This window comes from Pelmatolapia mariae, linkage group LG17 (genome assembly GCF_036321145.2).
Source record: "Pelmatolapia mariae isolate MD_Pm_ZW linkage group LG17, Pm_UMD_F_2, whole genome shotgun sequence".
NCBI classification, from domain to species: Eukaryota; Metazoa; Chordata; class Actinopteri; order Cichliformes; family Cichlidae; genus Pelmatolapia; species Pelmatolapia mariae.
In genome coordinates, this window is record NC_086242.1 from 1,350,204 (window position 1) to 1,364,812 (window position 14,609).

A 14,609-nucleotide genomic window follows, 5' to 3' on the forward strand; every position below is an offset into this window, starting at 1 on the left:
ATGTTACACGGAAAGGTCAAATGAGAAACGAACTCCAAGGATGAGGATTCTGCCTGTCATCACAGGAAGTACCAGGGGAAAATCTCCAGTCCCCACTAACCAGGTTGACGTCAGATTCAAATGAAATCAGGAAAAAATAAATACTTTGCTGAGCGTGCATCCAATTCTAGATGTTGCAAAGCAACAAGTGCAAAACTCAAAGTGTGTTTCTGCAAGCGCACATTGCACGAGGTCGCACATACATTATCACACATTATCGCACGCACGGTGACAGGCGACAGGGTCGAAACAAAGTATGGAATAATCACCGAGGCATAGGGCGCACCTGCAGTTTACATGTTGCTCTCATAGTGTTGTTTCTGTTGTCACTGCCTGTGTGTGTGTGTGTGTGAGAGATATTCTGCCAGTTCCGCCTCAGTTGCCTCCTCTCATTGCTAGGCACCCATTTAACCTCACCTCGCACACCAACCACCCTGCTAACTCAGACACACACCGGCACCGTGACACACACATAGACAGATGTCAGAAGGGTGACGATGTGAATGAAACACAGCTCAACAGCTGTGTGTGTGTGAGAGAGAGCTGCACAAGTGTGAGACTGAGGCCTGCCCCTCTGGCTGATGTAGAGCAGGTGGAGAGATCCAGCGTGCTGGGTGTTTGCCAAGAGAAAGGACCACACCAACAAATACGGAGCACATGCAGGGAAACGTAACAGACACGCCGAGCAGACGCGCACAAACAAAAGCAGGCGGTGAAAAGCAGCTTTTGTAAAAGCGATCTAGATAGAAATATTATGCCTGTTTTGTCCTTCACGTTATCACAAACTATCTCTCCTGTGCCTCATTTGCACAGTGCTCTCCACATGCCATAAATCCTCCATTTCTCTGTTGAGCTGTTATTCTATATTTACACCTGTTTGTTATGTGACGGCTCACATCTAGACAACCTTGAAAATGCTGCGATCAAGGCTGATAACTACAGGTTGCAATTGCACTTTGAAGACAAAACAACATTAATTAGTGAATAAAATGGAAATGCAGGCATCACATGCACGCTGCCTCCAAGTTCGCCTGGGTATTTGGAGAGAGAGAGAGACGGGGAGATACAACATTTCATACATATTTCCATCTGTAATCCCTCTCTCTTTTCCTGTGATAGCTGTGCTCTGTGAGGTACATAAACAGGATGCTCGTCTGCATTGATAAGGCATGCTTCAGTGTGTGACAGGTCATCTTTGTACTGGAGGAGTGTAACCTCTCAGTTCTTGCTAAACCTTCAGGATGCACGCAGATCCTCTCCCCTCCATCTGCTGGTCTCTATGAAGTCTGCACCCGATCACAGGAGCTTTGACTGCAGCTTCTGTCTCTACCACATTGCAGTCATACCTAACCCCTGAGCCAGATCAACAACACGCAGGAAAATAAAAAGACGCCAACATTTTTTTTTCTTTTTAAGTGTTTAAAATGTGCTTTCAGCCTCTGGGTGCAAAAAAAAATCTGCATATTTAGCAGTGAAAAGCTGGAATGCACTGAAACCTGCACAGAAACAAAAACACTGTGTGGGTCTTGTTCACAGCTAAACTGCTATTGTGCAAATTATGTGAAATTGACCGTTTTTTCTTTATTTCACAATGTTCGAGTTTGGCCTAAAGTGTATCATGTTTACAAATAATCAGATGAATTGTCGTCTAATTGAGTTGGTCTTTGTATAAATGACTTAATTTTTTTAATGTAAAAAAAATTGCAAGTAAACTCAGATTAATTTTAAGCTTTCTGTAGTTGTTTTTAGCTTGTATTACGTATCTAACCTCAACAATGCAAATGCAGATTTCCATATTATTTCAGGTGGGAGTGTTTGGAGTTACGTATAACTGAAATTCCACTCTTTTTTTGGGAGTGACCAGTATCCGATCTTCCCACATTAGATCACTACTAATCTTGTTTTACATAAACGACTTCGCAACCCGCTGCACCAGTGGTGTCACAGCTTAAGCTCTCTAACATAATAATGATACAATAAATTAGTATAGGACCACCTGTTTTAGCTAACATCCATTCCTAGCATGCTTCCTTGGAATGCTACAGGATTAATGGGCAACTGTAAAGTACGGTCAGCAGACAGATGTTCATCCAGTGGTTCTAAAATTCCAGGTGGGGTTAAATAATATGGAATATATTATGGATTATGGAAACTTTCAGACTATTTTTGTTTGCTAAGCCACTTAACGCTGACTTATGAATATAATATTATTTTATTCCAATTTCTTTAGATCTCTGCCAATCTACCACAAGTGATCAGGCTTTTGAACTGCTGACATTCTGCACACACCATTACACACTCACTACAACCACTGGACTCTGCACACTGTCACTTTAAATCTTTACTGCACAAGTTTTTGCACAAACTGTAAATACCAAACAGTTGTCTTACGTTCTATAATATTTAATACTTTAGTATTTTGTTATTTTTATTATTATTTTCTTCTTCAATATAACTGCACACTTCTATATGTTCATGTAAAGCTGAGGAGCACAAGCCAAAGAATTTCATGTGGCTACACTGTTTATCTGTACCTGACAATAAAACTTGAAACTTGAAAAATGCCAGTTTGACAGACATTAAATAGTATTTTGCTTTGCAGTGTGTTCTAAAAGGTAATCTGAGGAAACTGAACAGGTGGAGGGCAAAAGATGAAGTGCCATGGCTGATGAACAGTATGTGATGCAGATTTCATGTCCTATAGGAAAAAAATCCAGCAAAGACCTGACACAGGGCATGCAGGAGGCATCTCTCCATTCAGCTGATCCACCTGCTGTTTGCCTCATCAGAAATGGTCAAGAAGCCATTTTTAATAAAATGCCAAATTACAGTAGAACTGGCTGAAAAGCAGAGGCAGTAGGTTTTATGGAGTGATGAATCCAAATCTAAATGACATCAATATGCAACGCTCTCAGTCATGGATGGGCCTCCCCAGAGCCTAGACCTCAGCAGTGCTGAAGCAGTGTGGGATCATTTTGACAGGAAATGGAACAAAAGGCAGCCAACATCTAAAGCAGAGCTTTGGATGTCTTTCAATGAGCCTGGAGAACTATTCCTGAAGACTACTTAAAGAAATGAGAAGAAAGCTTGTCTAAAAGAGTTGAGGAATAAAAGTGGTCATGCCAAATGTTGACTTTCAAAAACTCTGGTTTGGCTCTATACTGGCTTTCCATGTGTTTTTCCCAGAGAAATACAACGAAATGAGGTCCAACAACTTTGGTTGTTGTTTTTATTGCCATCACTTATGGAATATCGTAACATTCACACTGCAGCCAAATTCTTGTAAATTCAGGCTCGCTGTCATCAGATCTCATTTGTGGGAATATCGTTCAGCACGTGTGTTCGAACACAGAGTTAAATGTCACACTTACAGTAAAAGGTCTAAAGCGTCTCTGTAAACTCAGCGATTCAACCTACTTCATTTCCCCTGGAGGAAGAACCTTTTCCATGCTGGTTACCTGCGAGCGACACCTGAAAGTTTGAAAAGGAACAGAGCGAAATAGATGAGAATGCTTCCCTTTCTAAAAAAATATCCCCAAATCAAAAGGAGATCCTCTCTGTTAAATAAACAATAAAAAAAGAACACAAAAAGTTTGCCATTGGTTTAAAGCGCCACATCAGTGCAGAGAGCCACTTTTAGAACAATGGAAACCCAACACGATTATTAAACAGTTTTCTACCAAACACGTGGAGGCATGCGTGTTGAACTACAGGAACTCGGGGTGCAGCTCCCCTCGCAGACTGATGCATTACTTTTCATCCATCCATCTAATTATTCCCTTAGAAACCTGAAATTTGAAGATACAAAAGACCATCCCTATCTGTCACTGAGCGGCATTGATCTTATTGAGAGAAAATGTGGGTGTAGAGGAAACCCAATATAACTCATGCCATTAAATTCCACACAGCATTATTCACATACAGAATTGACAGATTTCTGTGAGACGTTTCTTTTAATCTTCAACTGTTGTTGAAGAAAAAGGGGGGAAAAAATCCCACACTCCAGGCATCTCTCCTTTCTCCATATTTGCAGTGAGGTTAACAAAAAAGGCGATTGAAGTAGGGAGAAAAAACACAGCCCCACCTAACTTGTTGATTATTAACAATGGGGATGGGAAGAAGACAGATGTGTTTCCTGTGTATCAGCGCTGTTTGAATTGTCAGTCTGAAATCACTGTTGAAGCTCTTATCAAAGCAAAGTAAGCTGATCAGTTCCAGTTGCGCTCGCTGTCCACGCGAGTCAATCCGCGGCACCATTTTTTGTCAATAAATTCTCTTAATATTCCCAATTACAGACTCTGCGCGTGTCATGTGCGCACGTGCAATGATGGCAAGCGAGACTGTGAGCAAATAGCCGAGGGTATGCGTGTGCTTCAGTGGATTCAGCGCAACCTGGCTGCCTGAACACACTTAAACCTTCTTACACTGCCTCAACAGATTGTCATGCAAATTCTGAGCAAAGTTGGAATACCAAATGTTTTAGTTTTGTTGCAACTTAAGAATGACATCCTAGACAGTGGTGGGCGGTATAAAGAAAAACGCAACGATTATGAGCAAAAATTGGCATAAAAAAAAAAAAAAAACCCAAGTCGAGACAATCGCGGGAGGCTTGGACAACAGGCCCAATTGAAGTGGGCCATCTTGCCCTATGAAAGCTAGGATCATCTTCTGTTCAACCACAGAAGTGAACTGGAGAGGTGGATGGAATTTGCAACACTAAGGTGTAACTTTTTGGTGTAATGCAACTTCTTTAAACTAAACACAGAGCGATAACTGTAAATCTATTTATCCATCTAAATTATTCGGGTGTGAGCTGCACAGCTTTTGAGGTGCCTGCTATAGACATACCTGTTTTTCCTATAATATAAGCAGATGCCACTTGTCTACAAGTGCGTTTGAAAAACCCAGCAGCAATTAAAAGTGAAAAGCTCGAGAAAGAGCCAGTAAATGCACCATAAGTTGAAACAGGAAACTTCTCCTTTGTCCCTAAATAACACGATTCAAAGTAAAGACAGCGCGAGGTGGTGAAGTTGCTCCTTTGAATCTCGCGGTATTTGACAGTTTCCCTTCACTCTTTGACACTCGCCCCTCCCCTGCGCTCAGGGAATGCTGGGTTGTTTACATTACAGTCACACGGGTCAGCGTTGCGGTGATGAGGGGGGCCTAGTAGTGGAGAGTCTGTCCGAAAACACGTACACATCTCGCCTGGCTGTGCGGCACAGGCGCTCTCTGCGAGACAACTTTCCAGCTCAGCTCAGTCACGGTGCCACGCAGGAACAGAGGCCCGCCGAGTCCACTTCTCACAGCGACCTTGGAAAGAAAGGGAAAGTCAAAACAAAGATAACCGCCATAACCATCAGGAAAAAGCCTCAGCGTGAAGAAGGAATAGCTTAGCAACAGTCTCCTACTTCCTGGTAAGAACTGACGTTAGCTGACAGTGAACTTTTTGAAACTCAACTACTGCTAATGAACTGCTCGTAAGCTGTTGCCCTTTGCGCTTTAACATCTTCGGAAAGTGACAGACTTTTAAAAAAAAGTTCGCAGTAGCCACCAGTTGCCCTTCAGACACAAGTTTGTCACTCATTTGAAGAAGTTTTTCGAAGTTGGCTAGCTAGGCTAGCTGGTTAGCTTCCTAGCATGTCGCTTTGCGGACTTTATCTTTATAAAACTGGACAGTCGAAGGTGTCAGTAAACGCTTCCAGCTGCTTTGTAACGTTTATATTACAATGTGCGAAAAACGGCTTTGTGCTAAAGTGCTAAAGCGGCTAATCCTGCGGTGCCAACATGACAGTGGACACTTGTTGCTACAATGTTACAGTCATGTTACACGTACTACACAACAGCTTTCAAACAGTAGTAATCACACACAGCCTCGGTGATGTAGAAGAACACGACTGTCTTTACAGCGTTTCTTTACATCCTTGATTGTCAGTAGTTTATGATGTGAAGGTATTTTCCATGTCAAACGCTTATTTTGTATAATGTGTCAATAGTGATGTGTAACGTGTCTGTCAACGTTGCTTACTATACTTTGGATCTGAAGTCTCAGCTGTGGAGGAGTTCCTAGTCGAGTAGTATAACATCCATGAACATGACTGTGCAGGGCCAGGCAGGGTTGGATATGGAGTGGATACCTTTCATGAACCTCTGCTTGGCACCCATGCTCTGTAAATGTAAACCCAGTAGTTTACTGTAATTTTCCCGTGGATAGAATTTTTTTTTTTATGTGTCGAGACTAACATTTAAAACAACCAAGAGACATTTTGATAGAAAAAAAAAAAAAAAGAAGTCAAGTAAATAATTTTGAGGTTTGGACTGCTGGTCTCACATTCAATAACACTGATGAAATTACTGTGTTCTGATGTTTTATAGATCAAAATCTAAATTGATTTGTCTTACAATTATCACCGATAATGGGGAAAAATAATGCTCTTTTTATAAATTCAATAAAAAATGAAAGATTTGAAGTGAATCTGCCTTAGTTTAGTTTCTTTTAGTTGTCATATGTGGGATTGTGTTATTAAACTCAAGCCAAAGTAGCTGTCAGACAAATTGCAAATATGTTATTATATGGAAGTTCAAAAAACAAACCCACCTCTGCATTTTCTTTTTTTTTTTTAATCTAGGAAAACATGTAAAGGCGTATTACAAAACACTTGTTTCTTAACCTTTTAGTAATTTTTGGAAAAGGCATACGCGCTTCCAGCTGTCTTTTTGTTCCACGCTGCCAAACACAATAAAAACTATACACTTGGTAGACGAGGTAGACGAGGTTTATTTGGAAGAGAGCTGCTAGTCGTTACAAAGAAGTAATTTATTCAAATAAAAAATAAATCTGAGATCAGGCCTTTCTCGTTTTACTTCCTTTGTTGTGAGTCACAGTAGTTATTGCAAAACCTTTACACACTCATAGCGTCCACAGTTTTGTTGGAACTTTGTAATTTCTCATCTTTAATTTTGAACGTAATAATATTAAAAATACAAATTATAATAATAATGGCATGAGTAGAAAAACAAGTTGGGGAAAAAAAGGAGTGAATACAAGCCAAAGGCACACCAAACAAGACAAATACCACCAGATTTCCCTGCACAGGTATGTGGGCGGCTTCATCTCCGCGAAGCCTAATCATCTCGGGGTCAGATGTAGGTTGAAAGCAGTATCCCGTGCCACGTTGCTGTCGCTGCCTATCACAGCCAAATATTTCAGGCGTCGTACTATCACATTTGGCTACGCTGCAGAGAGATGATTCAAACCAGAGTTAGTGGGAGCTGACATACCTTGTTGACCCAATTATTACTCACTTCTCTGTTGCCACATCCGATTATCGTCAGACAACAGGCTCGAGTCTGCCAGCGTCATCAGGTGATTGAGATGAACACTGGCTGGCTCTGTGAAGTTGACTATCAAGGAATGTGTCATGAACCGGATGATCAGAAAATGGCTGCCAAATGTTTGCATCAGTCTCTGTGATGAGGGATTTCTGCCAGTAACATCCCACTTTGAATTTGAGCTGATGAGAGGTGGATTACTTTTGACAGGCTCTGGCAAAACTCGGCTGTTTAGCCCCGTTCTGTTGTTTGGATTTAATAGAAGTGTTACTGAATGGCAACTTGGGGAAAGTAGAAACTGAAAATTGTTCATATTAGAAATTATTTAAGTCATTATTTATTGTAAGAGACACTGACGATGCCATAAATTGAAGAAAAAGTTTTGTTTTAGAAGCACAGACATGGATATTTGATGGTGCCCGGGGTCCCATACATACACATTGTCTGATAGCAGCACGACATTCAGAGCGAGGACTGAAATGCCATTCATCGGTGTGGAGAAATGTGCAGCACTGCAGCGGTGATTTAGCACAGTGGAATTTACCAAATAGCTCAATCTTGTGTGAGTTTTCTGTTTTAGCCCTGAAGCTGCCCCCCCTCCTGGATTAAAGATCAGATGAGACATTTGTCATCTGACCACTTTTAACAGTCATCTTGCCTTTGGGTTTTCACAGAGAACAAAAAAAAATGTTGGCTCTTTTCTTTTCTTTCACAGAGCATATTTGAAGGAAGATGCTTCCCGAGGCCATTTCGAGCTACATTAAACGCTGTCTTTTGCATGATGTCAAAGACCTTGGCCAAGCATTGTGCAGGAAAAAAAAACTGGCAAAAGTAGCAGATCACTGTATAGGTTTCTCTGTTGTTCAGGTTTTGAGATTATTTGCACATAAAAAAAATTGAAATATAATGGTTAATATTTCTTTTTAAAAAAAGAGCATTTCAGTATTGAGTCTTTCATTTCCAGGCTTGGAGTTTAAAATAGGTTCTTTGGCAGTGAGAGTGGGATGTGTGAGCAAGCTTCACACTCCTTAAATTGCCTGCTCGTCAATATTTTTCATATCCATCTCCCCTCTTTGTTATCAGGGGCTGCTGATGTTTCAAGTATTCAAATATCCGTGGTGGATGCCTTGCAGCTGCTTACGTCACGTGAAAGTTCTCAATTTCACTGTGGCACTGATGCCTTTTCTCATTGGGTTGTGTGGTGCTCTGGGGGAAACCCACTACAAAGACATGCAAACACAAAAATTACTGACCTAGGACCTCATTCAAAGTTTATGAAATGCTTTCAGTGCCCGTGGGTCAGCTAATGCTAGGACCGTGGAGTATCATTGAAATGAGAAGAAGGGTTGATTCACATCTTTGCTGTTCTCTTTTTAAACAGCCGCGGTCTCTGAAACCCTTTATGAAAGAACTGTGTTTTTATATAATCGCTCTATTAAAGTAATTAAGTAACTAAATGGTGCAATTATGTAAAGATTTTTTTAGTGTACATTGAGAAAGTTAAACAAGACCTGTTTTAAAATAATGTTAGTCTGCACAGCAGACAGAGCTTTAAATGAAGACTGAATAATTTCATTCAAAGAACAGCACAGTTAGCAGTTTTCATTTGGAAATTGCTTTTTAATAAAGCTGCTGTAGGAGATAAGCGTGGCTCACGCTGTACACTGTTTTCATTTTGCACAGTTTTGCCAAATTAAGTAAGTTGTGCAGGATCAGTAACTGACAGCACATTTTAACACTCTGTTTAGATGTTTGTAGACTAGCTGCTCATGCAGTGTACTGCAGATATTAAGTAGATGAACAGGTGTTTTCACAATGTATATTAGTTGGTCATACTATACACCTAGATATATTACAGTAGTCATATACAGTGCATTATTGCATTATTACTCATTTGTTTTACAATACCCCCAAACTGTAAGCATAGGCCTGTAAAATCCACTATTGATCAGGGCTTAGCCTGCAAGTTAAGTCAGTGTATGTATGACTGAAGTACCAAAGCCATCTTGGCATATTGTGAACTGTGCTGTAAAGATGGTGCTCCAGCAGCACCGTCTGATTTTTATCGGTGATCACTCTGCAGTCGTCCCCTCTCCCTCTCTATCGCTTTTGATTATCCACACACAAAAATACAAATCCCTCAGGATACAAATTCACTTTCACAGAATAATTACAAGATGCTATATGCCACAGTAAACAGCACATCAGTGACAGTGACAGTATGCATTTGTCATGAGATGAGACAAAAGCAGAATGAATTTGCACTTATGAACAGAAAGAGAGGAGGATTTTTGTGTGTGTTGCATGCTGAGTGTGCTATGGGCATTTGTTCCAACCTCACCACAAATAAGCCTTAATGTTTCACACGGGATTTGCTGCCGAAGAGAGGAAATTTGTATTAGAACGTTTTGTTTTGACAGATTGTCTGTTTTACCCTTCCCCTTTTTAGTGTGAAAATCTGAGGACATTTTTTTGCTCTCTCTTGCAGTCTTTGTTCTTTTTTTTACAGTTAGTTTTTTTTCCCATTTCTAGTGACGTCAGAGATAAAACTGCAGGATTCATTTTAGGGAACTTTTTTTTTTATCGTTGTAATCGACCATAAAATAGATATGCCTTGATTTGCACTGTGTTCACTGCTCCAAAAGAAAGGAAGTAAATGCCCCATTCAAATGCTGATACCACCCCATTACCATGATATCTTCAGAGCAGCAAGACTATCTTCTAAAAGGAAATTGCTGTGACCCGTTGCACTCTGGGTCAGAAATAGGGCTGTTCGATATAACGATATATATCAGATGACGATATGAAAACGTCTATCGTTTGTTTCGTGGTGTCGCAAAATAAACTCTTCACGGCAATAATTTTTCATCGTTTTGATGGTCGCTGTAGAATTTCTGAAAGTTCTCTCTTTCTCTTATATTTAATATAACCACACTACGGATGGACAAGCGACTGTTTTATGCGTTGTCGTTAGCAACAACGACGGTAAAAGCATTGCGTTTATCTTCCACATAAACCTTTCACAATAAAGCTCAAGATCCTGTTGAGATTTTTCAAAATAAACTGAGTCACATGAAATGGTATGCAGAGTGTTTACGGATGAAAAACAAAAAAAGAGCCGTCAGGTGCTAAAAAATTGAACCTTAGAACAGGCTTTTCCCCGCAGCACGCTGTGTAATAAATACTCACAAAGAAAACTGAGGCCATTTCAACTTATGTAACACTCGACTCCAAGTACACGACGCCCAGCTGAAAACACTTCACGCAAGTCGAGCTGCCCGAGATTCACAGAATTTACAGAAAATGTAAAATTTTTGTGATATATATCGTTGTCGGGACGATAAATGTCTGATATCGGGATATGAGATTTTGGTCATCGCACAGCCCTAATCAGAAATGTGTCATTGTGCTCTGCTAGAAAGCTGGAACCACCATCAAAGTATTTCTAATGAGTGGAGTTGTATGCAAACTTCTATAAAGCTGTTATATTATTTATAACTTGTAACGTAATGTATGCTTATTTTGTCATGGTCAGGTGGTACATGTTGAAAATATAGACTTGTAATAATTAGGTATAGATAAATATAGGTAGATGACATAAATTACTTGGGTCGTAGCTAAAATGAAAAAAGGGTAAAACCATACTCTTTTATTTGAATCTCTGTTTCACAACGCTTCATTTACATGTGGGAGACATCTTTCTTCCACCCCTCCTCCCCTCCTCCCCTCCCTCTGTGTTTGTCCCCTGACTCACTGCAGTCCTCTGTGGTCTCCCTGGTCTCTCGGTTTGGCTCGGGGCTTAGAGGCTGTGGTCAGTGCCTGAGGGCATCGAGAAGGAAGAGGAGTCGTAATGAAAAGGTCCCCTTAACTCCTGCTGCCAAAACTGCCCTCAAGCCCCTTTGTCTCACTCTCTTTCCACTTCCACATCAGCCATTTCTTCGATTTGTCCCATATTACTGCTTCTCATTTCAGATGCTCTCCCTGACCTTGGCCTCTGTGACTCCTAAGCCTCTTCCGTTAATCCTCATCAAGTTGCGGGCGTCCGAACATGTTGGTTTGATGGCTTTTCATAGTATTTACTCTGAGCCTGTTGTTACTTATTATTTTAATAACACCATTTGAGAGGATTTGTTATCCATTCATTTATCACATGATTCTCTCACAGTGAGGAGAGACTCATGTGATAAACGAATGGATAACAAATCATAGCTTAATACTAGGGCTGCAACGATACACAAAATTCATGGTTCGGTTCGATACTTTGGTGTCACGGTTCCATATTTTTTCAATACAAAAAATGTTCATGCCTTTTTTAATTTGTCATTTATTAAAATTATAAATATATATTTTAACTAAAAAGTACAGTTTTTAAATGTAATGTTGCTGAAACAACAAAATAATTAAAAAAATAAATCTATCTGATGGAGAAATCCCTCATCTTTGGAAAAGAGTTTATTACAGAGAAATGTCTCTTTCCAAAATAAAAGCTATACTATACGCTTCTTCTGGGGTACACTCTCAGCAGCATATTAAACATATCAGGTCCCCATAAGGAGAATCATGTGCTAACGGCTGTCTAAATGACTCGGGTAAAGTTTGTAGCATGCGTGCTTGTTGTTTTTGTCTGCTTCCACTTGTCTTTGCACTAGGATGATGTCGGCGTAAATGTGCAGTCATATTCGTTGTGTTCCCACTAGTGCTGTCAGCGTTAATCTCGTTAAAATGACGTTAACGCCATAACGCGGCAAATCTCCGTTAACGAGTTACTGCGGATCGCCCCGTGTGTGGGGCTGGACGGCGTCAACACGTTAACGAGCTAACTGCACTAACGCAGTAGTTCCCACCAATGTAATTGAGCATTGCGTGGCACATCCCACATACTGTTTTACTTTTGTCCATGACGCGCTTACCTTCAGGGTCATACTTCACATGAAAACCAAAATAGTTCCAAAGGCCAGATCTGAAGGGGGTGGGGGAGGCTCAGTTTCGGGTAGCGTTGAGGCAGTTGCCATGTTGCAACGAGCTTAGCTTCTGTCTCTCTAGCTTGCTCAGTGGATCTGCGCTCGACAGTGCAGCCTAGGCGGAGTAGTCGAACGCAGATCCACTGAGCTCTCAACACAGACAGCATCGTCAGAAGAAAAGTTGATAAAATAAATTAAAAATTTTGTATTGTTCAATACATATGCGTACCGAACCGAAAGCACTGTATCGAACGGTTCAATACGGATACGGGTATTGTTGCACCCCTACTTAATACTGGTGTTCGGTTTGTCAAAGTCAAGGTAATTTTTTATAAAGGAGCAGTTTTGTGGCTTCAGTGAGATTAATCTGGGCAGAGTGAGACAAAGTCTGGAAGTGAGTTTTTGCGCCAAGACAGTTTTTTTTTTTTCTTGCTCAAAGAGTTTTTATGGCGTTCTTCAAAACAACTGTGGCTTTGAGTTTGTTGAGCACCTCGAGATACAGGAAAGATATAAAGTTACAATGTTTGGCGTGGCACTGTGTAATGGCGTGCTGTCAGACATGTGCCATGTTGACAAATGTTACCGGGTCTGACTTGGTGCAGACAATCAACTCAGGTGCACATTCAGACGTGATCGGTCTGTTTAACGGAAAAGAGTGCATGCACACACAGAGACCCTGCTCTTAATGACGGTGAGAAGTACACATTTAAAAGCATGGTGGTTTCACTTCATGAGGGTTGTTAAACTGCAACAAGTCCTATGCGTTTATCCTCCCCTCAAAAAGCAACCTGATTTGCAGGCATGTCTGAGTAAAGCTAACCTCTGTCAGGATGTCGTCACTTTAACAGACTGATTAAGCCAGCAGTGCTACACATCTTCACTGGAAAGGACTCAACTCTGTCCTCTTGTTCTTGCTTTACCTCTCCTGGGAGTCCTTTCTACCTGGGGCCTCGCCTCAGTCTCCTCCTTCCTGCCCTGCCTGGCCCACAGTCTGGGAGGCTCGCAGCCTGACTCCCTCAGAGCAGCAGGAAGCTGTAGCAGCAGGAGTTAGGCCTGCGTGGCGCTGCCGGCTGGCTCTGTCAGAAGTCCTGCCAAGTCAAGGATGAGAGACCTTTGCCAGTGTGGTATTGGGGCATCAAATAAAATATTTTACAGATGTCTGATGGCAGACATCGGGAGACAGCAGAGGCTTACTCGGGCCTAGAGTACGGGGTCTTTCAAGTACAAATGATGAGTGTTAGTGTATATGTGTTTAGTATTTATGATAAAGAATATGTGTTTACTTATAAATGAAGGAAAAGGGCTGAATAAAGTGGTCCCTGTAGGCCGAGGCTATCAGGAAGTAGGCGTGTGGCAGGAGGAGGGAGGTAACGTGATCTGATTTTTGGTTTGGCTGCAAACAGAGTGATTGATTTGGTTTGGTTATGTTTGAAGAAGAGGAGAATACGATGCTGCTGAACTGTGAGTGCCTGGCTGGGTTCCCAAGCAGTTCTGGCTTGACAGTTTAACAGTGAATATTTAACATTGCACCACACTGCGAGGCTTGGCTGTAAACAGCAGCCAGCAAGCAGCATAGCAGGAAAAGCTTGCGTGACGCTGGGCCTTGGTTGTGAAGCCCACCTTAAAACAACACACAAGCAGAAAGCTCATCTTGAAGTTGTGATTTTAGAAAAAGGCAGATGGCATGGGCTGGTGGTGTCAAACTGTAAAAAAAACCCCACCAGGATACCCTGATGAAAGCAGCTCCCGCGTGCTTTGAACAGCGAGTCTGTCATGGTTGGTGTCTGCTGTGTGGCTCCAGGTCAAACTGTGATACGCAACTCCTGGAATTTGCGCTTTTTAAGTTTTTTTATGTTCAAATCATCTGAGGGAGAAAAAAAACAGGTGGGAAAAACAGGAAGTCTCATTAATATTAATATTGTAATGTGTGAAAGAAAGAGGCAGGAAAGACCTATCTGCTTTAGCTGCTTTCAACCCCTGTTGGGGATCTTCTCTCTTTCCATCTCTCCCTTTTTTCCCCTCTTGCTTCAGTCTTTCTATGCAAATATCGGTAACTGACATTTTCATTTTCTGAATATTGTCAACTCTATTCTGATATAAATAAACCTGACTTTGGTTCCTCTATGATACTTGGAGGTAAAGTATCAAATATACTACATGCAAAAGGGTGAAAGATTGTGCCAAGTCTGCTAAACACCTACGCAATTTATACTTTTAGCTTGCTAACAAAGCTTGATTGCATTAGCAGCCCAGATGTCGCACCCATCTTTTATGCACTGT

General features: G+C 41.2%; 1 protein-coding gene across 1 annotated transcript in view; it reads left to right on the top strand.

Annotated features, from left to right (window-relative positions):
• The first annotated feature begins 5,159 nt into the window (after positions 1-5,159).
• nek7 (NIMA-related kinase 7) overlaps positions 5,160-14,609 on the top strand; it is a 60,057-nt gene continuing 50,607 nt past the window's right edge. Inside the window, exon 1 of the mRNA XM_063460127.1 lies at positions 5,160-5,453. The gene's annotated coding sequence lies outside the window, so the exon portion shown is untranslated. The remainder of the gene's footprint in view (positions 5,454-14,609) is intronic.